Source organism: Peromyscus leucopus, unplaced genomic scaffold (genome assembly GCF_004664715.2).
Source record: "Peromyscus leucopus breed LL Stock unplaced genomic scaffold, UCI_PerLeu_2.1 scaffold_1386, whole genome shotgun sequence".
Lineage (NCBI taxonomy): Eukaryota > Metazoa > Chordata > Mammalia > Rodentia > Cricetidae > Peromyscus > Peromyscus leucopus.
Window position 1 is genome coordinate 1 of NW_023504541.1, and position 27,572 is coordinate 27,572.

General features: G+C 40.3%; 1 pseudogene; it reads right to left on the reverse strand.

The window, feature by feature from the left end:
* Positions 1–3,094: 3,094 nt before the first annotated feature.
* On the reverse strand, positions 3,095–26,672 carry LOC114688519 (annotated as a pseudogene).
* Positions 26,673–27,572: the final 900 nt, after the last annotated feature.

Sequence of the window (27,572 nt, forward strand, 5' to 3'; positions counted from 1 at the left end):
AGCTGACAGGTGCATGAGGAAGACAGCATGAAGATGTGAATTCAGGGTGGTACCATAATGCTGCAATGGGAGCCTGCTAAAGAAAATTTGGGATGATGCACGTGCTGTTACTTCCATGTGAGGGAGGTTCTCAGAGAGTTTTGACTGATGCCATTGTAGGTTGTACTGACTAAAGAGGAGGAACTGTGGGTAAAATTACTAGAAACAGCTAAACACAAGACAGCCCTTGATTTCATATAAAAAATGGGGAAAATTTGGACACTTGATGTAGAAAAAGACAGGTATCCCACTTAAGATTTTTGTACACAGTAGCAATGAATGTCGCAATAATACAAATAAAATAGTTTTGTAGTGAGAAGAAATAGCCGCAATTATTCCAATGATAGTTTCGCATACACAATCCATATAAGTCAACACATTATTGATTTGGAGGTGGCCAAATTCAAACGAGAGTCCACCAGTGTTTTTGACATTTATTGTCAGTCATTGTCTATAACGCAAAGATCATTTTAAAAAGACATTTGGGGCGTTGGAGAGATGTCTCAGCAGTTAAGGGCATGGGTTGCTCTTCTAGAGGTCCTGTGTTCAATTTCCAGAAACCACATGCTGGCTCACAACTATCTATAATGAAATTCACTGCCCTCTTCTTGTGTGCAGGGATACATGCAGGCTGAGCATTGTATACATAATAAACAACTAAATCTTAAAAAAAAATTATATTTAGGGTCAATGAGAAGAGTTAGCAGATAAATCTCTTGCCACAAGTCTGATGACCTGAACTCATTGCAGGAAGCCCATTGAAATGAGATGGAGCCAACTCCTACAAGATACCTTCTTGACAATTGCACTTTACACACACACACACAAAAAAAAAAAAAAAACCACTGACACACATGTGTAAAAAATAGATTGTAAAACAATTGATTTAAGATAATAACTATAAAGGGCATTTATATTAATAAATACCAACAAAAAATAAACAAAAACTTTATGTTTATGAATATTTGAATTAGTCATATGTAGAGGATAGTAAATCCTTTACAGGGCCAGGTCCCAGTGAAGGACACCGGAGGTATCTGATGCCCTTTGTACCAGAGTTACAGGTAGAAATTTGGGACTTCACATGTTCTGGGAACTGGATTTAGGTACCCTGTAAGAGCAGACCATGTTCTTAACAGATGAGCCATCTTTCCAGCCCCTTAAAGAACAACAAACAAAAAATGTAATTATAGCTGTCCATAAATGCTAGTTTGGTTTTATTCATGGAATGACTTAAAATCCTGGAAGCACATCATTGCTCTCCATTATTATCCACAATTTAGCACAATTACAAGCATATTTCACTTATTACTGTGGTGGAAATTACAACTTATGAATGGGGTATTATTGTTCAATTCAAATATTCTGTGTTGCCATTCTCACTTGGGAGTTCTCATCTTGTCTTGTTCATGCTGTTTTACCAAAAACTCCTTCACCATTGAGTACATTAGTAGAACCCAGGTCTTTTGGAGCCCACAGAGGTTTCCTAGTGATATCTGAGCTTGCTTTACCAGCAGGGCTGCATACGAGGATGATTGGACCTCAGACCTGGGTACTAGGTGTTTGGTAGGGTCTACATTTAGCTGTATCTAGTATTGGGAGTTTTTTTGCCTCCCCCTTGACATTGATATAAAAATTCCTTTGAAATAAAGTTCTGGGCTGGTGGATTAGGATCTAGGCTCCACTGAGGCTATCTTGTGTTTCTGTCTCTCTCTTCTCTCTATACTTCTATCTAAATCTCTTATCCCTCACTCCCCAGGAACATCCAGAGGGAAAGTACCCACAGAGGTCTCATATAGAAGGAAATTAGGGAAGGAAGTAGGTGCTCTGTGCTCACAAAGGTGGTGATATAAGATACAAGCCTTCTGGGTGTTATATATGTGTAGAGTTTCTACCTTAATAGTAGGATTATTTCATTTTATAAAATGTTTAGTGTCCCTGTTCCCAGATGAGAACACAACTAAAGGCATTATATTTATTTATTTTTTTTGAGAATTTCATACATCATTATAAAATCTCTCTCTCTCCCCATTCTATTTCCCACAAATCATATGCAACAAAAACTCTCAAAATCATGAGCTCTTTTTAATTTACTAGTTTCAAACACTCATTTTCATTTTCTTTCACATAAATATGCACTTTTATGCACACACACAATAGATTCAATTTGTTGTTTCTTGGCTACTCATGTGTTTGGTGATGATCATATGGGAATAAAAAAAAACTATAAGAAGTTTCATCCTGGATACGACCAAGTCTCCATCTCTCATGGGGGCATCACTTCTAATTCAGACAGGAAGATTCATGTTATAGTGTATCAATAGGATCTGTGTTTGTCCTTGAAGAAGATAGGCATTATGAAATGGAAGCAGTGCTTTTCAGAAAAGTCTCCATTCCAAAACACACTGGAGTGGCCTGTCCATAAGAAATGCTGAAGTTGCACTAACAATACTTTTGCTTTCTGCTTCAGATATGGATCAGTGTTTGAAGTGTCCAGAGGACCAGTATGCCAATGCAGAGCAGAACCACTGCCTGTACAAAGATGTGACCTTTCTGGCCTTTGATGACCCCTTGGGGATGACGCTGTCCTGTATGGCCTTGTGTTTGTCTGCATTCACCGTTCTGGTTCTTGGGATCTTTGTGAAGCACCAAGACACTCCCATTGTGAAGGCCAATAACCTCACTCTCAGCTACATCCTGCTCATCTCCCTCATCTTCTGTTTCCTCTGCTCCTTGCTCTTCATTGGCCATCCCAACTCAGCTACCTGTATCCTGCAGCAAATAACATATGGTATTTTCATTCACTGTGGCTGTTTCCACTGTGTTGGCCAAGACAATTACTGTGGTTTTGGCTTTCAAAGTCACTACTCCTGGAAGAAGGATGAAGTGTCTCCTGGTATCAGGGTACCTAACTACATTATTCCCATCTGCACCATCATCCAAATTCTTCTCTGTGCAATCTGGCTGGGAACATCTCCTCCCTCTGTTGACACTGATGCATACTCTGAGCATGGCCACATCATCATTGTGTGCAAGAAGGCTCAGTAACTGCTTTTTACTCTGTCTTAGGATACCTGGGTTCCTTGGCCCTGGGAGTTTCACTGTGGCTTTCTTGGCCAGGAATCTCCCTGACACATTCAATGAAGCCAAATTCTTGACGTTCAGCATGCTGTTGTTCTGCAGTGTCTGGGTCACTTTTCTCCCTGTCTACCAAAGTACCAAGGGCAAGGTCATGGTGGCTGTGGAGGTCTTCTCCATCTTAGCCTCCAGTGCTGGATTGTTGGGATGTGTCTTTGTCCCCAAGTGCTATATCATTTTGTTAAGACCAGAGAGAAATTCTCTTCCAAAGTTAAGGGAGAAATCATCTTCCAGAACTCACATTTCATAAATTTTAAATGACACACGTAATGTTGGTACTGAACAACCTATTAGCATAAAATGAAACATTATTCATTAGCTAGTGACTCTCACTGTTTTTTTTAATGATGTTGTTTTTCAGTGACATGTGTACTACTTTTATCTACATTGTCTCCCACAATCTTCCACTTAGCCATCTATTTTTACAAGACATGGCTGTTTGACATTAGTGCAGAGTGGTAATGTTCTATTTGTCTCATATATACCATAAGATTTATAATAAAATCTGATGCTTCTTTTTGATATCTTAGTGAATGTAAGACATTGGCATCATGGGAGTTAGAGGAGTAGAACTTAGGAGAGAAGGATGTTTCAATAAACAGGTATTGCAGAATATTGCAGAAGCTGGTGAGTTGTCTCAGTAGACAAAATCATGTGCTGCTCTTGCAAAATGGCTGATTTCAATGCACAGTCCTCATAAAATGTAGTTTACACCACCTCTAACAGTAGCTCCAAGGGATCAATGCCCTCTTTGGGCCTCCAATGACTCTTATACACACACATGCACCTAACAATATACTCAACACATACACACACACACACACACACACACACACACACACACACACACACACATACATTCACACACATCTGAATCCAACACCTTTTTGTCTTTCACTAGAAAGCAAAGAGATTTCTATGGGATTATAATAATATAAAATGCATTAAAAGAAAATATTCTAGGATAAAACAAAAAATAACACATTAGAATGAACAAAAGAAACAAAGAGAAGGAAAGGAGCCCAAGAAAACTTAGATGAATCAGAAACCCAATTTGTTGCACACTCAATGCCACCAAAACATAAAGTGGTAGCCATTGTACATACTGAGAGAAACTAATACGGTAAAATCAGAGAAAAAAAATAAGAAGACAAAACAAAACAACAAAAACAAGATTAAAAATACAAAGAAACAAAAAAGTGAAATACCCTGTCATGAAATTGTGAGACTAGAAACATCCAAAGATGCCCTGAGTTCCTTTTTTGTTGTCATCCAATGTTGAACATGCATTCTACACTTCAAAGTAGTTGGTTTCCCCAGTGAGACTCCCCTGGAGGAAACTAAATTTTCATTAGCAGCTGGATATTTCTTCTGGGTTAGGAATGGGGCATATGTCCACTTCACCTTTCAGCTCAAGTTCCCTGCACTTGAAAATGTTTTGTCAATCTGACACAAGCAAAAGTCATCTGAGAGGAGGAGCCTCAATTAAGAAAATGTTTTTAAGCTTTCGGTGGTGGTGCACAAGTTCAATCCCAGGCCTTGGGAGGCATAAGCTGGCAGATATCTGTGAGTTTGAGGCCAGCCTGGTCTACAGAGTTAGATACAGGAGAGCCAAGGCTACATGAAGAAACCCTGTCCTTTTTTTTTTTGGTTTTTGAGACAGATTTCTCTGTGTAGCTTTGCACCTTTCCTGGAACTCACTCTGTAGTCCAGACTGGCCTCGAACTCACAGAGATCTGCCTGGCTCTGCCTCCCTAGTGTTGGGATTAAAGGCATGTGCCACCCCCACTGGGCAGAATTACTGTATTGATGCCTCCCACCCCCACCCCCCCAAAATGAAAATGATATCCAGCTATAGGGCATTTTCTTAGTTAGTCATTGATAGGGAGGGCCCAGCTCAAAGTGGGTGGTGACAATCCTAGGCTGGTGGTCCTGAGTTCTATCAGAAGGCAGACTTTGCAAGGCAGTAAGCAGCCCCTCTCCATGGCCTCTGCCTCAGTTCCTACCTCCAGTCTCGGCCCTGTTTTACTTCAGTCCTGGCTTCCTTCAATGATGAACTCAAATGTAAAAGAGTGTGCAAAATACACCCTTTCCTCTCCAACTTGGTTTTTGGCCATGTTTTTTTATTGCAGCAATAGAAACTCTAACTATGACAAGTTGGTACCAGGAGTGTGGTCTTGCTTTGACAGACCTGACCATGTTGCTTTGTAGGAGAACCTTGAAGGGACTTTGAAATATTGTATAAGAAAATCCTTTGAGTATTTAACTAATGGTGAGTTGTTCTGTAGTAGCTCAGAATATAAGAATGTTGAGTGCAATGCAGAATATGGGAACATGGCTTGTGAAGTTTCAGAGGGAAGTTTAAAGACCCTCTTTGAGACATTTGTTATTTTGAATTAAGATTCTGTGGCCCTGGTTCACTGGGGCTGAATTATCAGCTCTGATTAACAAATTATCTGAACTACTAAATTGAAATTTTGTTTTAATGAGATACTCAATGCTGGTTGGCTTGAGAATAGTGATGATTAAGAAGAGCCCATGGTGGTGTGTAGCATGAATCTTAAAAGTTCTTATTAATAAAATCAAACCCGAGGCGAGTTATTGGGGTCCATGCTGGTAGATCAGAGAGACAGGACAAGCCACAGCTATCTCACCTCACCGGATTCTCAGCTGGTCTTGTCTCCTCAGACTGGAGGCTTCTGAGTCCTCATCCCAATGGCTTTCAGCTGAATTGCTGCTCAAAAGCCTGAATGCTTAACCAGCCAAAATGCCTAACCAGCCAAATCTTAACCAGCCAAATGCCTCTAGTTTCTCATCCTCACGCCTTATATATCTTCTTGCTTTCTACCACCACTCCCTGGGATTAAAGGCTGGCTTTCTGGGATTAAAGGGTGCCACCATGCTTGGCTATTTCCAATGTGGCCTTGAACTCACAGAGATCCAGAGGGATTTCTATCTCTGGATGCTAGGATTAAAGGTGTGAGTGCCACCATTTTCTAGCCTTTGTATCTAGTGGCTGTCTGTTCTCTGACCCCAGATATTTTTATTAGAGTACACAATATTTTGGGGAACACAATACCACCACATCTCCTCTCTTTTTGTCTAAAATTAAAGAAAGCTTATAACTAATACAAGAAAACTATCTAATAAGTATATACAATATATATAGACAGAAATTACATTAATGATGTCTAGTCCATTAACATTTGACAGATTCAGATAAAAACTCCATTATATATATTAACAATGTCCAGTCCAGTAACATCTGATAAACTCAGACCAAAAAATTTCATTACTTTTCTTATTTAAAACAAGGAGTTCCTTTTTAAAAGTAGATTCCATAATCTCCCTTTTTATCTTATCATATCCATATTCTCTTTTTTTTCTTTCATAATAGATTCAGTAGTCTACCTTTTGTTATTTTTATATCTTCCCCTTTTTCTTCAGTGTAGATTCAATGATCTACCTATTTATCCTATTATTTATCTTTTTTCTCAGAGTAGATTCGATGATCTATCTCATATCTATATTCTCTTTTTATCTTTTTTCTCAGAGTAGATTCGATGATCTATCTCATATCTATATTCTCTTTTTCTTTTTGCTTTCTAGGGGTGAAGATATCTTTAGGGAATCTTGAAAAGAAAATTTTTGGGTTAATCATCAAGTCCTGTATCATTTGTCCAGTCTCTGCATAATAGGAAAGTTCAGGGCTTGTTTCAAGTCCTTGTTCAAGTAGTCTGTCAGGCTGAATCATCTCAACTAGTCCTCTCGAAATTGTCCTGACCAGTTTGTAGTCCAAAGTCGATTCTTTCATGGTGTTAATCAGCTTAATGGCTTTATCATAGTCCATGTGGAATCATCGTTGTAGGATCCTGTCATCTTTTTGAAGATTTCAAAGTCACTGTTAGGCATGGTCATGGTTTCCTGCAGACTTTTTTTTTTTTTTTTTTTGCCTCCTCTGTGGTTTGGAGCAATCATAGTCTGATAAATGTCTGTCTCTCGGAACCATGAACATTCTTCCCTAGAACAGAAAATATTCACAACAATTTCTCCCCACCATTTGTCTTGCCAAACTTTTCCAAACTGACCTTTGCCGATGCTTTCTTGTAACACGATGGTCCTGGCAATTCTTCTCTGAACCAGCAGCAGTAAACCCTTCATCCCAGGTAGCAGCATCACCGCAGTCACCAACATGATGAGAAGGAGCTGGCAACGTGGAGCAGTAGCCACTGCTTCCATGGTCCCACCACTGTTTGTGGTTCAGTCTGGGCCAAAGCTTCTCCCAAACCTCCTAGGCCGGCCTCAAACTCGGAATCTTCCTGCCTCTGTCTCCTTCAGCAAATCCTACCGGCGTGTGCCACCACAACCGGCTGAGTGTAGCTTGGGCCTGAGCTGGGGCTCACAAGGCCACAGGCAAACAGCTTTTTCATGAATTCGTAACACGAACGTTGGGCGCCAGATGTAGCATGAATCTTAAAAGTTCTTATTAATAAAATCAAACCCGAGGCGAGTTATTGGGGTCCATGCTGGTAGATCAGAGAGACAGGACAAGCCACAGCTATCTCACCTCACCGGATTCTCAGCTGGTCTTGTCTCCTCAGACTGGAGGCTTCTGAGTCCTCATCCCAATGGCTTTCAACTGAATTGCTGCTCAAAAGCCTGAATGCTTAACCAGCCAAAATGCCTAACCAGCCAAATCTTAACCAGCCAAATGCCTCTAGTTTCTCATCCTCACGCCTTATATATCTTCTTGCTTTCTACCACCACTCCCTGGGATTAAAGGCTGGCTTTCTGGGATTAAAGGCGTGCCACCATGCTTGGCTATTTCCAATGTGGCCTTGAACTCACAGAGATCCAGAGGGATTTCTATCTCTGGGATGCTAGGATTAAAGGTGTGAGTGCCACCATTTTCTAGCCTTTGTATCTAGTGGCTGTCTGTTCTCTGACCCCAGATATTTTTATTAGAGTACACAATATTTTGGGGAACACAATACCACCACAGTGGTGTTGGTGCATGGCTTTAATTCCAGCACTCTGGAGGCAGAGCAAGGCAGATTGTTGTAAATTCAAGGCCAGTCTGGGCTACAGAGTGAGTTCCAGTACAAAAATAAAACTAAAAGAAAAAAAAGAGGAGCCCAGCATTGCTGAGTTGAAATCTTCTGAGAAGTGGTTCCTGAGAGCACACGGATGCTGTGTCCCAGAGGCAGTTGTATTTCATGCTGGGAGTCAAATTTGGTGGTGTGAGAGTCACCCAGGTCGTACTGGTTTTGAAGGCATGAATTGGTCATGGATCCCACCTGAGGCTTGGCACTGTGAGAGGACAGGAGATGCCACTGGTGAAGGTGTAAGTACACTAGCACTTAAAGGTCCAAAATTAAAGGAGTCATACTGAGAATTTGAGGATTAGAACCATGAAGAGAGGCTATGAGAAGGGTTGATGAAAGTGCAGCCATGTTGCAGCAGAAGACCCATCATTGTGGTTGATGTCAGTGCTGTGGGGTGACTGACAAAAACAGCAACAGGTATAGAGTGGAGCCATCTCGAGTTTGGGAGGCAAGCTGTGTGTGCTACAGAGGATGGAGCTGAAGAAGTGCCCTCAAGCCCTTTGGAGAAGCCCAGAAGATAGTAAGTGGATCCAGACATTGGATATCAAAGTATTACACAGGTGGAGAGCAGATTTTATTCATCAAAGGGAGACTTTGCCTTGGGCCTTTCCCTCTTGAAGTAAAGAATTATTTAACCTAATTTTTATTTTTTTAGGAGCCCACACTTGAGAGATTTCAAACTTTTAAAATCATTTTTAGATTTTAAAAGAGACTGGATGAATTAAAGGGACTGATTTTTTGAGGGACGAGGTTTCTCTGTGTAGTAGTGGCTGGCCTAGAACTCACTCTTTAGACCTTGATGGCTTTGGAATCACAGAGATCCACTTGTCTCTGTCTCCTGAATCTTGGGATTAAAGATGTGTGCCACCACTGCAAAGCAGGAGTGCATTTTAAAAAGAGATTTATTTATTATATATTGTGTTCTGCATGCATGTATTCCTGAATACCAGAATAAGGCGCCAGTTCTCATTATAGCTGGTTTTAAGCCAACATGCAATAGTTGGGAATTGAACTCAGGACCTCTGAAAGACCTGGCAGTACTCTTTTTTTTTCAAGACAGGGTTTCGCAGTGTAGCTTTAGTGCCTGTCCTGAATCTCACTCTCTAGACCAGGTTGGCCTCCAACTCACAGAGTCCCTGCCTGGCTCTGCCTCCTGAGTGCTGGGATTAAAGGCATGTGCCACCACCACCCTGCTAAAAGATTTGTATATTTTTATGTGTATTAGCATCTTGCTTGCATGTGTGTCTTTGTAAGGGCAATAGATACCCTGGCATTGGAATTACCAACAAATGTGAACTGCCATGTGGTTGTTGGGAATTGAACCCAGGTCCTCTGGAAAAGTAGCCAGTGCTCTTAACTGCTGAGCCATCTCTTCAGTCTAGCAGTACTCTTAACCTCTGAGTCAAATTTTAGTGTGTTCAGTTGTGGGACATTTAAGATTGTGGGACATTTAATGTTATTTATGTTTTTAAAAAGTTATTTATTTTTAATTTATGTTCATTCGTATTTTGCCTGCATGTATATCTGTGCCAGGGTATTGGATCTCATGGAACTAAAGTTACAGACCATTTTGAGTTGCCATGTTGGTGCTGGGACTTGAACCTGGGTTCTCAGTAAGAATAACCAGTGCTGTTAAATGCTGAGCCATCTCTCCAGCCCCTACTTAGAATTTAATGTGAGATCCTGGGGATGAATGGGAAAGGAAAGGTAACTTTGTGGTGATGTATTTGTGTGTCAAGATGATATAGGGTCAATCGTGCTGGATGGTTTCCTACCAACTTGATACATCTAAGTCATCACATCTAAAGTCATCTGAGAAGAGGGGGCATTAATTAAAAGAATGCCTTCTGCTCTTATGTCCACTGGGCCATCTCTTCCACAGGGCACAGGCATTGCTGTGTGAGGGGAGGAGGAGGAGAAGGGCAGCTCATCCACAACCATTTCACAACCAGAGCGATGGGTACTAGGGAGAGCATTTCCTGTGGTCATAGAAAAGGGAGAACTATCCCTGACCCCCAGCAGCTGCAACACTTGGGAGAGCTAACATTATACTTCATGAAAGAAGCACAATAGAGCCAACCTTGTTAGTGTGGTTGTGGATAAGCCAGTTTAAATTTGTGAGAATGTGAGTTCTGTCTGAATTACTCATCTGCCTTGAGGAGGCTTGGGTTGAGGAGAATTGCCCTCCTACCCCATGTCCATCAATATCTGCGGCTAGTGATAGAGCTGGCTCTGGGGTCATAAGAGTGGGAGAGCTATACCTGAACCCCACCAGCTGCAACACTTGGGAGAGCATACCCTGCACCTCACCAGTGCAGCACAATGGATCCATTCTTGTTAGTGCAGGTGTGTGAAGTTGTATGCACTGGAATGTTGTCCCAGTTAACACCTGGTAGACCAATCCTACAGCTTCCCAGAACCAGACCCAAGGATGTGACTTGGCCTGCCCTACTCTCCACCACATCTATGATCTGCTGGAGCTTGTGAAGGGTCCTGGCCTGTAGACCTAACATCTCAGAATCTCTACAACACAGGGTCACAACAGGATATCCAGCAGGAGCCTGAGTGAGGGCCCAGCATTAATAGATAGTAGAAACCAAGGGCCTTGAACCAGTCCTATGACTCTTTGCAATGAACAGTTGCAATTAAAGATAAATGCACAAAGGGATTCATGGTGAGAATCACTGTCTCACACTGCAGCTTCCATGATGAGATTTAAAAATATTTCCCTTATTTTATTTTATTTTATCCATTTTTTTCTTTTTTCTCTTATACACATACTGTTTCTATTACACACATGCACACACACACACACACACACACACACACACACACACTATTTGAATGGATCAGGCAACTGAAGTGGATTTCCCTGAGAATGAGGGAAGAAGCCAAGATAGAGAGGATTTCCATAGCCACCATGACCTTCCCCTCAGTGCTACGGTAGACAGGGAGGAAGCTGACTCAGACACGGCAGAACACCAGCATGCTGAAAGCCAGGAACTTGGCTTCATTGAATGTGTCAGGCAGATTCCTGGACAAAAAAAAAGCCATAAGGTAGCTGCCTATAGTCAGTGTTCCCAGGTTTCCCAGGATGCAGTGGAAGGCAATAGCTGAGCCATTGTTTCAAATGATGATGATGTGTCCATGTTCTGAATGGGCATCTTTGTCAATAAATGGAGGAAAGTTGCCAGAAAAATTCCACAGAGAACAACTTGCAGTAGGGTGCAGATGGGAATGATGAAATTAGGGGTCCTTGCTATCAGCAGCCACCTCCTCATTCTCCCTGGAGTAGTGATCTTGAAGGCTATAAGTACAGTGAAAGTTTTGGCCATCACAGTGGAAAGAGCCACAGTGAACAGAAGTCCAAATATGTTCTGCTGCAGGATACAGGTGACTGTGCTATGATGGACAAAATAAAGGGACAGAGAAAACAGAGGATGAGAGTGATGGGCAGGTTATAACTGAGATGCTGATTATTGGCCTTGACAATGGGAGTGTCTCTGTGCTTCAGAAACACCCCTAGAATGACAGCTGTGAGTGATGAGAAGCCCAGGGATATGAAGCTGAGCATCTTTCCCAAGGGGTCATCATAGGCCATAAATGTCACAGTCTTATTTTGGCAGTGGCTCCTCTCAGTATTTGCATAGTGTGTTTCTGGACACTTCACACACTGATCCACATCTGGCAGAAATGCTGGTGATCATGAATGCATACTCAGGTTTTCTCTGTTATCCTAAGCCACTTCCATGCTCTGGAACATTGCAATGTTATCAGGACCATCTTGCTTTCTTTCAGATACAAATACAGAACAATTAAACTCCATTTGCCTTCTGCTTTATGCTGACAGAAATTAAATAGCCCCAATGCTTTCTCTGTTGTTACTTGTATGGTGTCTTTGCCTTTAGTAACACTGTTGTATTTGCTTTACAAGTTATTAGAGCACTGAATACATTGCATGCACCTAATTTTGCTCTGATATTGCCTCTTTGTTAATACATTTCCATTCTTTTTTTTTAATTTTTTTTTAATTTTACAATACTATTCAGTTCTACATAATAGCCACAGATTCCCTTTTTAACTCCCTTCCTTTTCCCCTTCCCTTCCCCCCAGCCCACCCTCCATTCCCACCTCCTCCAGATCAAGGTCTTCCCCGAGGACTGGGATCGACCTGATAGACTCAGTCCAGGCAGGTCCAGTCCCCTCCTTCCAGATTGACCCATGCGTCCCTGCATAAGTCCCAGGTTTCAAACAGCTAACTCATGCAACGAGCCCAGGACCTGGTACCACTGCCTAGATGCCTTCCAAACAGATCAAGCCAATCGACTGGACACCAGTAGGATTTGCTGAAGGAGGTGGAGGCAGGAGGATCACGAGTTCGAGGCCAGCCTGTACATTTCCATTCTTAAGAGAGCATGGGACTTCAGTGTGATAGAGAGGATGTCCCTTGAAATCCTTATCTTATAATTCTGTTCTCTTATATGTAGTCCAAATGTACCTACATTCCTGAAGTCCAGAGTATTATCTAAGTTTCCTCATTCTCTGAAGGAGCCTGAGTAAATTTAAATTCTCAAATTCTTGTAGCCTTGACACTCTTCTCATAACTCTGTCAAATAGTATCTCTGTAGTGCATTGATACAGAACTGCTCATGTATTTTTATGTCTTTATGTAACAGTGTTTTAACACGGTGTTCCTGATATCTTATCAATTTACTCCTTAATTATGATTTATGCTTATGGATTTTCTGCAATATTTTCAATGTATTGATAATGTCCATATTTCTATATACATTTTTCTTTGGGATATATATTTAATTCTTTTTATAGCATCACATTACCATTCATAATCCTTATGTGATACATTCATATCATGATTTTACCCTCCTCGAACTCCTCTCAGATTCTCCCCATCTCCATGCCCACCCAATTCCACCCCTTTTCTTTTTCTCTTTCTTTAAAAAGAGAAATAAATAAAACACCAACAAAATGACAATTAAAAAACCTTACTCTCTCACACAGTCACACACAATCTAGAAAAACACAAAACACAAAGTTGTAAAGCAAAGTATAAAGGAAAAGTCCAAAAAGACCAGAAGAAAATAAATAAGAATTAGAGCCCCAAACAGAACCTCCTTCCCTGAGCCCCCTATTCTAGCCCACGACTCTGCCAGCTTTACTGGAGCCAGGCTGGTCCTAGAGACATACCAACAACATATAACCTTTGCAGCCCTCCTCTAACTCTCATCCAGCATCCTACCTCCATCCCAACCCCCATTTCCTCCTCTGAAAATGTAATGCCTCCCATGGGTACTCAGCAAAGCCTGGGACATTCAGTTGTGGCTGTTTCAAGCCCCTCCCTCCTGCATCAAAGTTGTGCAATGGACTACCAAATGCCAGTTCATGTCCCAGGGATAGATCCGGATCCCACTTCCAGGGCTCCCTTAAACAGACCAAGGTACACAACTGTATCCCACATGCAGAGTTCCTAGTCCAGTCCCCTGTCGGCTGGACAGCTGTTGGTCTAACGTTCGTGAGTTCCCACTAGCTAGGTTCTGTAATCTCTGTAGGTTTTCCCATCATGATCTTGATGCCTTTTGCTCATAGAAACCCTCTTCCCTCTTTTTTTATTTTATTTTACAATACTATTCAGTTCTACATAACAGCCACAGATTCCCTTGTTCTCCCCCTTCCTACTCCCCTTCCCTTCCCCCCAGCCCACCTCCCATTCCCACCACCTCCAAATCAAGGCCATCCCCGAGGACTGAGGTCGACCTGATAGACTCAGTCTAGGCAGGTCCAGTCCCCTCCTCCCAGATTGAGCCAAGTGTCCCTGTATAAGTCCCAGGTTTCAAACACCTATCTCATGCAGCGAGCCCAGGACCTGGTACCACTGCCTAGATGACTCCCAAACAGATCAAGCCAATCAACTGTCTCACCTATTCAGAGGGCCTGATCCAGTTGGGGGCCCCTCAGCCTTTGGTTCATAGTTCATGTGTTTCCATTCGTTTGGCTATTTGTCCCTGTGCTTTATCCAACCCTGGTTTCAACAATTCTTGCTCATATAAACCCTCCTCTTTCTCGCTAATTAGACTCCCAGCGCTCCACCCGGGGGCCTAGCTGTGGATGTCTGCATCCAGATTCCTCAGTCCTTGGATGGGGTTTCACAGAACCTAGAAACAACCTAGATTCCCATCAACTTAAGAATGGATAAAGAGAATGTGATAAAAATACACAATGGAGTAATACTCAGCAATAAAAAATAATGGCATCATAAAATTTGGAGGCAAATGAATGGAACTAGAAAATACCATTCTGAGTGAAGTAACCCAGACTTAGAAGTACAAACATGGTATGTACTCACTCATAAGTGGATACTAGATGGAAAGCAAAGAATAACTATATTACAACCCACAACTCCAGAGAGGCTAGCTAACAAGGGGACTCTAGGAAGGATACATGGATCATCCTGGGAAGAGAAAATAGATGAAATATCCATGAGTAAACTGGGGGTGGTGGCGAAATGGTGGGTGGGGTTGGGGAATGAGAACATAATGGAATGGGATGGTTGAGCTGGAACAGGGACTGAGTAGGAGAACACTGAAAGAGATACCTTGATAGAAGGACACATCATGAGGATAGGGAGAAACCAGGATTACAGGGAAGTTCCCAGGAATCCACAAGGGTGACCCAAGCTTGGACTACTAGCCATAGTAGAGAGGATGCCTGAACTGGCATACCCCAGTAATTGGATCAATAGGTACCCTCCCTAACTGTCATCATAGAGCCTTCATCCACTAACTGATGGAAGCCAATGTAAAGATAAACAACCAAACACCAGGCTGAGCTTCAGGAGTCCAGTTGAAGAATAAAGAAGAGGGATTCCATGAGAAAGAGGCATCAAGATCATGTTGGAGGAACCTATAGAGACAACCAAACCAAACTAGTTTGAACTCATGACCTTTAGACCAACAGCTATGAAACCTCCATGGGACTGGACTAGGAACTCTGTGTAAGCAAGACAGATGTGTATCTTGATCTGTTTATGGGAGCTGCCTGGCAGTGGGACCAGGATCCATCTCTGGTGCATGAGCTGGCTTTTTGGAGCCCACGACTTATGGTGGGACACCTTGCATAGCCATAATGAATGGGGAGTGGCATGGACCAGCCTCACCTGAATGCACCAGGCTCTGCTGACTCCCCATGTGAGGTCTTACTTTGTCAGAGGAGGGAATAGGGGTGGGTTGTTTGGGGCGGGGTGGGGGGAAGCTGGGAGGTTGGGAGAAAGGAAGAAAGGGCAATTTCTCGTTGTTATGTAAAATGAGTAAAACCTTTTTAATTATAAAAAAGAAGCACATCTCAACATCAAATATATGTTAACTCAGAGTATGGAGTTGGAAAATATTTTCCAAGCAGATGGACCTAAGAAGCAAGCTGGTGCAGCTATTATAATATCTAACAAAATAGACTTCCAAGCAAAATTAATCATAAGAGGTAGAGAAGAACATTTCATACCCATCAAAAGGAAGAAAAAAATTCATGAAGAGAACTTTGCAGTTTTTAACACCATGGCTCAAATTTCAAAGCCCTGGCATTTGTAAAAGAAACATTACTAAACCTGAAATCACACAAAATCCTCATACATTAATTATAGAAGACTTCAATAACCCTCTCTCACCAATAGACAGGCTATCCAGATAAAACCTAAACAGTGAAATAATGGAGCTAAGAGATGTTATAACTCAAATGAACTTAACAGACATTTACAGAACAGTTCACCCAAACACAAAAGAATATACTTTCTTTTCAGCATCCCCTGGAACAGTCTCCAAAGTTTGCCAAATACTTGGCAACAAAGCAAGTTCAACAGATACAAGAAAACTGAAATAACCACATATAACTTATCAGACTACAGTGGATTAAAGCCGTATTTCAGCAACAACAGAACATTCATCTACTGAATCACTACTGGTTCAAGAAGAGATAAAGAAAATAAAGACTTCCTAGACTTCAATGAAAATGAATGTACAACATACCTAAACTTATGTATGGTGATATTTTATTTGTGCTGAAATGTGAATTGATTTGTTTTTTAATAAATAAAGTTACCAGGGGTTCAGAGCTAAAAGCAAGCAATTTAGCAGAAGTCCAGCAGTTGTGGCACATGCCCTTAATCTGATCACATGGCAGGCACAGTCTCTGTGTTTTCAAGGACACAGCCAAGCGGTGACCCGAACCTTCAATCTCAGTATGAATCATAGAGACCTGGAGGTCTGTATAGACAGGCAGTGATGAGGAAATCATGTGGTTGGGTTTAAAGCCAATGAGAAGGTAGAACAAAAAGGCAATAAAAAGACAGGTCACACAGGAGAAGGTCTCTCTCTCTCAGGGGAAGGACAGCAATGACTGGTAAGCTAAAGGCTATTCACTAGTGCTCTGATCTTTGGGGCTATTAACTGTGCATTTGGCTCTGTGTTTCTTATTTAATAAGACCGTTTATAATTTCATCTACACTTATGTGACCCAATGAAAGTGGTGTAGAGGAAAGTTCATAAGACTAATTGCCTACATAAAAAGGACAGATCTCATACCAGGAATGTAAGAGTACATCTGAAAGTTTTAGAACAAAATGAAGCAAGAACACCGAAGAGAGTAGATGGAAAAAAATCAGTCTGAGGGCTAAAATCAGTAAACAGAAACATAAAGATCATTGCAAAGAATCAATGAAACAAAGAATTGCTTTTTGAGAAAATCATCAAGATAGACAAACCTCCATCCAAACTAATTAAAAGACACAGAGAGAATACCCAAATTAACAAAATCAGAGATGACAAGTGGGGCACAACAACAGTCAGCAAGGAAACCCAAAGGAACATTAGGTCAAACTTATAAAACCTGTACTCAACAAAATTGGAAAACCTGAAAGAAATGGATATTTTTCTTGATAGATACAACTTACCAAAGATAAATCAAGATCAATTAAACAAATTAAACAGACCTACAATCCCCAAGGAAATAGACGCAACCATTAAAAATCTTTCAACCAAAGAAAGCCAGGGACCAGATGGCTTTAACAAAGAATTCTCCCAGACCTTTGAAGAAGAGCTAATATCAACATTCCTCCAATTATTCCATAAAACAGAAACAGAAGGCACATTGGCAAATCCATTTTATGAGGCCATGATAACCTTGATACTCAAACCACAAAAAGAGTCAACAAAGAAACAGAGTTACAGACTAATTTCCCTTACGAACATATAATCAAAAATAATAAAATACTTGTAAGCAGAATCCAAGAATATATCAAAAAGATCATCTACCATGATCAAGTAAGCTTTATCGCAAAGATTTAGAGATGTTTTAATATATCAAAATCAGTGAATATATTCACCATACAAACAAACTGAAGGAAAGAAAATAGCATGATTATCTTATTGGATGCTGAAAAATCCTGTGACAAAATTCAACACCCTTTTATTATATAAGTCTTGGAGAAATTAGGGATACAAGGAACATACTTAATCATTGCTAAGGCAATTGATGTCCAGCCTATAGCCAATATTAAAGTGAATGGACAGAAATCCCATTAAATTCAGGATAAGACAAGGCTGTCTGCTCTCCTCATATTTATTCAATATAGTACTTGAAGTTCTAGTTAGAGCAACAAGATAACAAAAGGAGACCAAGGGCATAGAAACTGGAAAGGAAGAAGCAAACTTTTACTATTTGCAGATGATACGATAGTATACATAAGTGACCCCAAAAATTCTACCAGGGAACTCCTACAGCTGATAAACATCTTCAGTAATGTGGCAGGATACAAGATTAACTCAAAAATCAGTACCCATCCTATATACAAATCATAAATGTGCTAAGAAAGAAATCAGAGCAACACCACCCTGTATATAGCCACAAATAATATGAAATACCTTGGGGTAACTCTGACTAAGCAAGTGAAAGACCTGTATAAAGGGAAGTTTACATCTCTGAAGAAAGAAATTGAAAAGGATGTCAGAAAATCGAAAGCTTTCCCATGCTTGTAGAGAGGATAGATTAACATAGTAAAAATGGCAATCTTGCCAAAAGCAATCTACAGATTCAATGCAATCTCCATCAAAATCCCAACATGATACTTTACAGACCTGGAAAGAACAATACTCAACATCATTTGGAAAAACAAAAATCCAAGAGAGCTAAAAAATCCTGTAGAACAACCCCCCTCTGGCAGCTTTACTATTCCTGACATCAAACTCTACTATAGAGCTACAGCAATAAAAACAGCTTGGTATTAGTATAAAAACTGACATGTGGAACAATGGAATGGAATTGAAGACCCTGACATTAAACCACCCACCTATAAATACATGATTTTTGACAAAGAAGCCAAAACTGTACAATGGCAAAAAAGAAAGCATCTACAACAAATGGTGCTGGAATAACTGGATGTCAACATGCAGAAGATTTCAGATAGATCCATATATATTGCCATGCAAAAAACTCAAGTTCAAGTGAATCAAAGACCTCAATATAAAACAAGTTACACTGAACCTGATAGAAGAGAAAGTAGGGAATAGTTTTGAATGCATTGGTACAGGAAAGCACTTCTTTAATATAAGACCAGTAGCACAGACACTGAGAACAACAATTAATAAATGGACCTCCTGAAACTGAGAAGCTCTGTAAGGCAAAGTCACAGTAAATAAGACAAAATGACAGCCTACAAAATGGGAAAAGATTTTCATCAATGCCACATCTGACAGAGGGCTCATATCCAAAATATATAAAGAACTCAAGAAACTAGACATCAAAATAACAAAAAATCCGATTAAAAATGGGACATAGAAATAATCAGAAAATTCTCAAAGGAAGAACTTCAAATGGCCAATAGACATTTAAGGATATCCTTAATTATCAGGGAGATGCAAATCAAAATGACTCTGAGAGTCCATCTTACACCTGTCAGAATGGCTAAGATCAAAAACACTGAAGACAACTTATGTTGGAGAGGATGTGGAGTAAGGGGGACACTCCTCCACTGTTGGTGAGAGTGCAAACTGGTACAGCCACTTTGGAAATCAGTATGGCAGTTTTTCAGAATATTGGGATACAATCTCCCTCAAGACCTAGCTATACCACTCTTGGGCATATACCCTAGGAATACACAATCATACCACAAGGACACATGCTCAACTATGTTCATTATTGGTAATAGCCAAAATCTGGAAACAACCTAGATGCCCCTCAACTGAAGAATGGATTAAGAAAATGTGGCACATATATACAACAGAGTACTATTCAGCAGAGAAAAACATTGATATCATGAAATTTGCAGGCAAATTGATGGAACTATTAAATATGAACCTGAGTGAGGTAACCCAAACTCATTAGGACAAACATTATATGTACCCACTCATAAGTAGATACTAGACATAAAGCAAAAGGTAGTCAGTCAACAATCCACAAATCCAGAGAAGCTAACTAACAGGGAAGACCCTAAGAGGAGTGCATGGGCTGCCTTGGGAAGGGGGAATAGATGAGATCTCCATGAGTGAACTAGGGATGAGGGGTGGGCAATGGAGGGTAGGGGGTAGAGGGTAAGAACATAAAGGAATGGGATGGTTGAGCTGGAACAGGAAGTGAGGGGGAATGCAATGAAAGAGATACTATGATAGAGAGAGAGACAACATGGGGATAGAGAGAAACCCAGTGCTAGAGAAGCTGCCAGCAATCCTCAGGGATGACCCCAGCCTGGTCCAATAGCAATAGTGTAGAGGGTGCCTGAACTGAACTGGTTTGCCCCAGAGATCAGACCAGTGAATACCCTAACTGTCATGACAGAACTTTTCTCCAATGACTGATGGAAGCAGATGTAGAGATCCACAGCCAACCACTAGACAGTGTTCCAGGAGTGAAGTCAAAGAGAGAGAAGAAGGATTCTATGAGCAAGTGCATGAGGATCATGGTTGGGAAACATCTAGGGATGATCAAACCAAACTAGATGGAACTCATGAAAGTTGGATCAATGGCAATGGAGCCTACATGGGACTGGAGTAGGCCCTTTGCATGGCAAGACAGTTATGTAGCTTGGTATGCTTGGGAAGCCCCCCTGGTGGTAGGATCATAATCTATCTCTGGCACATGAGTGGGCTTGTGGAGTCCACTACCTATGATGGGACCCCTCATGCACTCTTGAGGTAGGGGGAAGGGCTTGGATTTGCCTTTCCTGAATGTGCTTCTCCATAAGAAGGCTTGCCTTCTAGTGGTCGGGAGTGGGGTGTGCATTAGAAGATGGAGGCTGGGAGTGGGAGGAGGGAAGAGGGGGATCTTTTATTGGTGTGTAAAATGAATGAAAATATTTTCGTAATAAAAAAAATGAGGTGCAAATCTAAACAGAATTCTCAATTGAGGATGCCAAAATGGCTGAGAAACACTAAAAGAAATGTTCAACATCCTTACCCATCAGGCAAATACAAATTAAAAATATTTTGAGATTCCATTTACACCAGTAAGAATGGCTATGATCAATAACATAAGTGACTACTTATGCTGGTGAAGATGCAAAGCAAAGGGAAGACTCCTCCATTGCTGGTGGGAATGCAAACTTGTATAGCACTTGGAAATCAATATAGTGATTTCTCATAAAACTGGGAACTGACCTACCTTAGGAACCAGCTATACCACTCTTGGGCATAGATGCTGAGTGTGCTCCATCCTACCATAGAGACACTTCTTCAACTCTGTTTTCAGCAGCATTATTCATAATAGCTAGAAATTGGAAACAATCTAGATACCCCTCAACCAAAGAATGGATAAAGAAATGTGGTACACAATGGGGATATATTCATGTGTTAGAAAAAAATGACATCATGAAATTTCCTGGTAAACGGATGAAACTAGAAAAAAAATCATCCTTTGTGAGATAACCCAGTGCGAGAAAGAGAAACATGATATATTGTCACTTATAAGTGAATATTAGCTGTTAAGTACAGAATAATCACACTATAATTCACAGACTCAGAGAGGTTAAGTAACAAGAAGGGCTCTAGGGTGAAAATGGATCTCCTTGGGAAAGGGAAATGTATTAGATTTTGTGGGTGTACTAGGGGCAGGTGGGGATGGTAACAGAGTTATCAGGATAGGAAGGAGGGACACAGGAAGATGGTATGGGAAGATCCTATTGGAATAGTTAGATACATAGGGAGCTATTTGGAAATCCAGTGCAGTGGATACTTTCTGGAAGCTATGAGGGTAACCATTGAGAGGACTCCTAGTAATGGAGGATATGGAGTCTAAACTGGCCATCTTATTTTACCAGGCTAGACTCTCATTGGTGGAACTTGGACCCCAATCCAGCCACAAAACTTTCCAACCACAACTTGTCCTGCAAGCAAGCTGTTTGGGGCAATGGAGGCTCAGAGCTTATGGGGGTGGCCAATCAGTGACTGATCTGTCTTGAGACCCAAGTCATGAGAAACAGCTCATGCTTTGCTTTGTCTGGATGGCCAGAAACCTTAATCTGAATGCAGATTAGAGACCTAGAGTAGAAACACACACTGCTGACGAGAGAGAGAGAGAGAGAGAGAGAGAGAGAGAGAGAGAGAGAGAGAGAGAGAGAGAATGGAGTGAAGCAGGCTTTTGAAAGCTCCATTCCCACCGTAAATGACAGTCCTCCTTCAACGAAGCCACATCTCCTAATCCTTCCAAAACAGTTCCACAACTATAGACCAAGTATTCAAACATATGAGCCTCTGGGGGCCATTCTCATTTAAACTACCATACATGTATCTGCTCTGCCTTCATGAACTCTAACAGTCTGAAATTATAACGCAATGCAAGGTCATCTTTTATTAGATGCTTGGTCATGGTGCCTTTTTATAGCAATAGAAAAGAAAGCAAGACAAAGTGCATGATGACATGAAGCATACTGCTCTGGTGTTGGAAGGTGGTTTTCTGTAGACAGACATTTCCACAATTGTTTAGGAGCACAAAGCAGGTATGAGTTTCAATTTCAATAGTATGTTATTCCAGTTGGAAAAATGAACTTAACCAGTGGTTTTCTGACAGTTGGAAGGAAGAGAATTGTCTTCACTGAAGTGAGTTCACTTACAGATAATTTTCATTTGCTTGGATATTGCAGATGTAGAAATTTTCTGTGAATGTTTTCTGCATGATTGACATGTACCTGTCTCGTTGGAAATCTCATTCTCTGGGCATTGCTTGCAGTCAAAGCAACAGGCAGCCTCACCCTCTCGGTGGGTTTTCCTGAATGCAGGATGACAGCTCTCACTGCATACAGACTGAGGAATCTGAGAATACTAAATGAATGGTAGCAAAGGGTCATGTTTTATGGAATCTCTAATAGATTTTTTGAATATTGAGCTGTTAATTTATTTATGTTAATGTTTATAAATGCAGAATGTTGATTTTTTTATTAGTAAGGTGAGTTATTCACAGGCCCATGTGGTAAATACTTGACCCTAATAACATTACTTTGTTGGAAAATTGTTCAAAGATTATGAGGTGAGGCATAAAAGTTAGAATTTAGGTCTTTGGTAGCATGTCTTGGTGACATAATAGCTACAAAACTATTGCTTCTTGACTCCTGGATAGAAAGGCAAATGAGTTTTTTTCTTCCGTGGTAACGGTTCACCTTGTCTTCCATAGTAGAGATTCATCTTAGAACAACTATGTAAACTAATCTTGTAGAATTATTGTGGAAATTTTTCTAGATTAGTTTACTTGAGGTAAAAAATAATCCTCTCTAAAGTGGGTTGCCCCAATTTATTGGCCCTGGTCATCAAGTGAAATAAAAGGAAGAAATGATGATAATGGCAGAGTTCAGCTATCTCTGCATCTTGACTGTTGATGCAATGTGAACATCTTCCTCTACCACCTAAAAACATGGCTTTCTGCAGTGAGTGAATATATTCTCAAACTGTGAGCCAAGAAGAGTCTCCCATACTGTTTGCTAAGTAGCATTTTTGCAATGGCAAAACAAACAACTAACACATCTACATATTCCCATAATGCTCTTCTATCTTGACAGAGACTTAGAAGCAAAAGAACTACTGACCATTGACTGAAACCTTGCAAGATGGGATCAAAATAAATCTTTTGTTAGGTGAACTGTGAAAATGATGGAAATGATCCTGAAAAAAAATACTTTTATGTATGTTAAAAAATGAGCAGATTGGAAAATGGTTCATTCACCAAAATTAGGTATGAAGACAATGCTTTATATTGGTCATTATGTGTCTATAAATGGGCCCTGTGTGAGCAGTGAAGGGTCATGACACATAGGAATATAGTTTTTGAAATTTATATAGGTCAAAATACTAAAGTAAGATGCAACCCACCTTTGTTAATCCTGTGGCCCACTGTATCATGTCATAAGATAAGGACAATTCCTGGCCCTCTGGAGCATTTGGTGAAAATCTTCCTACTTTTGCATTTATCCCAAGACCTTTTGGGAAATTCCAAAAATTGAGAATGTCATATTCTGCATGAGATTTCCTTTTCCAATCCAGGACCACCTGGTCTCCAGCATGATTGATGAGTTGTGTGTTTTTTAGAAAAGGGTGTAGCTAAAAGACATACATGCCTTATGCTACATAAACTTCAGAGAAGTGCAACAGAGGCATAATCAGGGAACATCTCTTCTTGATTTTAATCCATATTGTGAAAAGCACCTTTAATATACTTTAATATAGGTACTACTCATATAAAACAAATGAAACGCAACAGGAATGGAAACATCATTATAGTTCTAATATATCCAATCAATCCCTTTAGAAAACATAGAACCAAGAACTCCTAAATCATAAATATGAATGGAAAAAACTCTCACCTTCTTTGAAAATATATTCATACTTGGGTTAGAGAGAAGGCTCTGAGGTGAAGAGCACTGTCTTGTCTTTCAGAGGACCCTGGTTCAATTCCCAACACCCACATAATAGCTTACAACTGCCTGTAACTCTAGTTCAAGGGGACCCTACCCCCTCACACAGACATGTACACAGGCAAAACAATAATGTTCATAAAATAAAAAAAATGAAATACAAAAATAAAGTATAGTCATATCCAATTAAGTTTTGAAAATATTTAGAGTTTCACTATGTAAAAGTAAATGATTTTATGAGTGTTCATTTATGTAACATAAGCATTTTAGAAGTCTTCACGTCCATTGTGACAATTATCTATCTCTGTCTTTACTGTTATGTGAAATCTCTGAGGTAAATGGACTTTTTGTATTGAAAAACTTACCCTGGAAATATTGTGTGACACTTTGCAATACAACTACATATCGACTTAAAAGAGACTCTTCCTTTTACAATCTCTCTTGCAGCTTTTTAACAAAATAAACTAAACTATGTATTGTCTAGTTTTAGTGCATTTATAAACGCTTGGGGTGGCATATTTTTGATGGTATAATACTACAGAAGTGCTGTTACCTGCCAGGGGAAGAATGCCATCTCTTTACCTTTTCCACGAGTTTAAAATTGTACTTGATTGAGAGTCATCTCATGTAGACTGTGGGCCATAGCATACACTGCATTGTACACATTGTAACTCTCTTCATTCATGGCAATGTCAAACATGTTCCCTGGTAAGAATCTCAAGGAGGTGTTAGGCAGACAGTTATCCACAATTTTACAGTTTTTCCTCAAAAGTGAACAGTTGAAGAATGAGTGCCATAATACGGGAAGATAAATGTCTTCTGGGTATTTGGAAGGATTGGCTGTCTGGATAAAATCTGTAAAATTATTGATCTCCTCATTATGTTGTGAAAAAATAAGGGTCCCATGCAATGCATCTAACAGGAAATAGTTATCAAATGTGGAATGATCCCATTGTGAGTTCAGGACCCAGACTTTCCATGTGGGTAACATCTGCTTAATATTTACTATTAAGCTTAATAGAGAATCAGTGTCCCATAAATAATAATCACATTTGGTGATGATTCCAGGATTTTCACCTGATTTTTCCAGGAAGTGGCCAGAAATGAACACCTGATGACTAGGATCATTTCCACAAATGCTATGCACACTCCATTTTTCTCCATCTTGATTCTCAAATCTGACAGGATCTGGGAACCTTTGTGATCATCTATGATGAACAGCCCAACCCAGTTCCAGTGGAAATGAAGCATCAAAGATACAATGCCAAGTGTCAGATATATGTCCTTGGGGGCCACCTGGTACAGGGAAGAAAATCTTCTTTGTTCACTGAGAGTAGTATCAAAAGGCCCAAAACTAAGCTGTAGGGAAAAACAATCAGAAAGAAGAACATTGTCATGAAATTTAACTCAATTCTACAGCAATGGCTTAAAGCCTTTGAAGTTCAAATCTGTATTCCTATGGGTTTATCAGAAAAGCACAGTGATGTTCTTCTGTCAGCTCAGCAGCTGCACATGAATCTCCTGATATTTTGAGTACTGTCTACAGCCCCATAGCCCTGCAGTCAGTGCCCCAACAACTACTCAGGCTTCAGACTGGAGGTACTTCCAGTCCCAAGGCCTGGGTACATGGTGGCTGCTATGTATAGGTTTAAACTAAGTCTGAATTGTTCTATTTACCAACAAAGACTCAGAAGTCAGATTTGAGGGTGAAAACACATTAGATCAGAGAGGGTGAGAAGCAACTAGTTGACCTTCCTTTTTGCCAGAGACCCATCAATAGACATGTCTCTTCATTCATCCCAAACATAAAAGAAAGCACCAAACTCTTAATCCCACATTACTCCTTCCTGTATGTCTCTCTATCTGCATTCCTGGATCATCCAGACTCTCCATAGCTAATTCCAGTCACCTAGTTGCTGACTTCACCCCCTAAACTAAGGATTTTTTTTAATTAAACACATACACTATCTCAGGGTTCACATTAAGAATGAATAACCCTTGACAGTACAGACAATATGTAGAGGTTCAATAGGGTGGTGTCCTGCTCCACCCTTCCTTCCCCTTATCTCTATTTTAAGCTATAAAAATACATATGTATCATCAACTATGTCTGCATACTTCCCTATCCATGAAGAGCTACTCATTTCCCCCTTTCTCACACAGACAGCTGAAATACCATCAAGTAGAGCTGACATCATGTCATATTCCATCATCCTCTCTCACCTGTGGAAATTTGTAAAGGTCCAGCACTGTCCCTATGTATTCAGTTATTGCCCATGATGGTCCTTTAAGTACAGCAGCTGACATGCCCTCTCTTGCACATCTGTAGTTAGGTAGGGCATAACTAGGGTCTGAAAATGAGCCAAAAAGATTGGCCAGAGTGTGCCTCTGACCATGTCGGACATTGTGGACTTGAATCCCAGGGATGTATTAGGTAAAATATAGGGATTGCTGTTGATCTCCTCAATTGCAAACATCATGGCCAAAATACATTAGTAGTTCCTCAACTTAGACCTGCAGAGAAGGCAGAACAATATTGAGGAGGAAGATTCATACCACACAACAAATTACACAGTGCAAGCTTAGTGTACTGGCTTTTACAATTCAAATACTTCTGTTTCCCCATATCCAGGTTTAAGTATCTTTCTAGTATTTACTGCAAATAGAATGGGACTATTATTTGCTTTTTAAATTTTTTCAATTGAAAACAGATTTTTTTCATGAAATATTTTCTAATTATAGGTTCCCCTCCACTATCTCCTTCCATGTTCTCTCCTCTTCCCCTCCCACTCAAACCTAGGCCTCTTCTTCTCTCTCTTATTAGAAAACAATCAAATATCTAAAATATAATAAATTAAAATAAAAACAAACAGAATGGGAAAAGTTTTTTTTTAACCAACTCTACTTTAGATAATGGGCTAATGTACAAAATATATGAAGAACCCAAGAAACTAGACAACAACAAAACCAATAATCCAATTAAAAAGTGGGGTACAGAGCTAAACTGAGAATTTCTTGCACCATCAGAATGGCTAAGATCAATAACACAAGTGACAGCTCATGCTGGCAAGAATGTGGAGCAAGGACAACACTCCCCCATTGCTGGTGAGAGTGTAAACTTGTACAGCAACTATGGAGATCAATATGGCGGTTCCTCAGAAAACTGGGAATGGACCTACCTCAACACCCAGCTATCCCACTCTTGGGTGTGCACCCAAAGGACTCTCTATCCTACCACAAGGATACTTGCTCAGCTGTTTGTTGTGCCTTTATTCCAATACCCAGAAGCTCAAAACAGTCTAGTTGTCCCTCAACCAAAGAATGGATAAAGAAAATTTGGTATAGATTTATGCAGTGGAGTATTATTCAGCTGTTAGAAAAAAAGTGACATCATA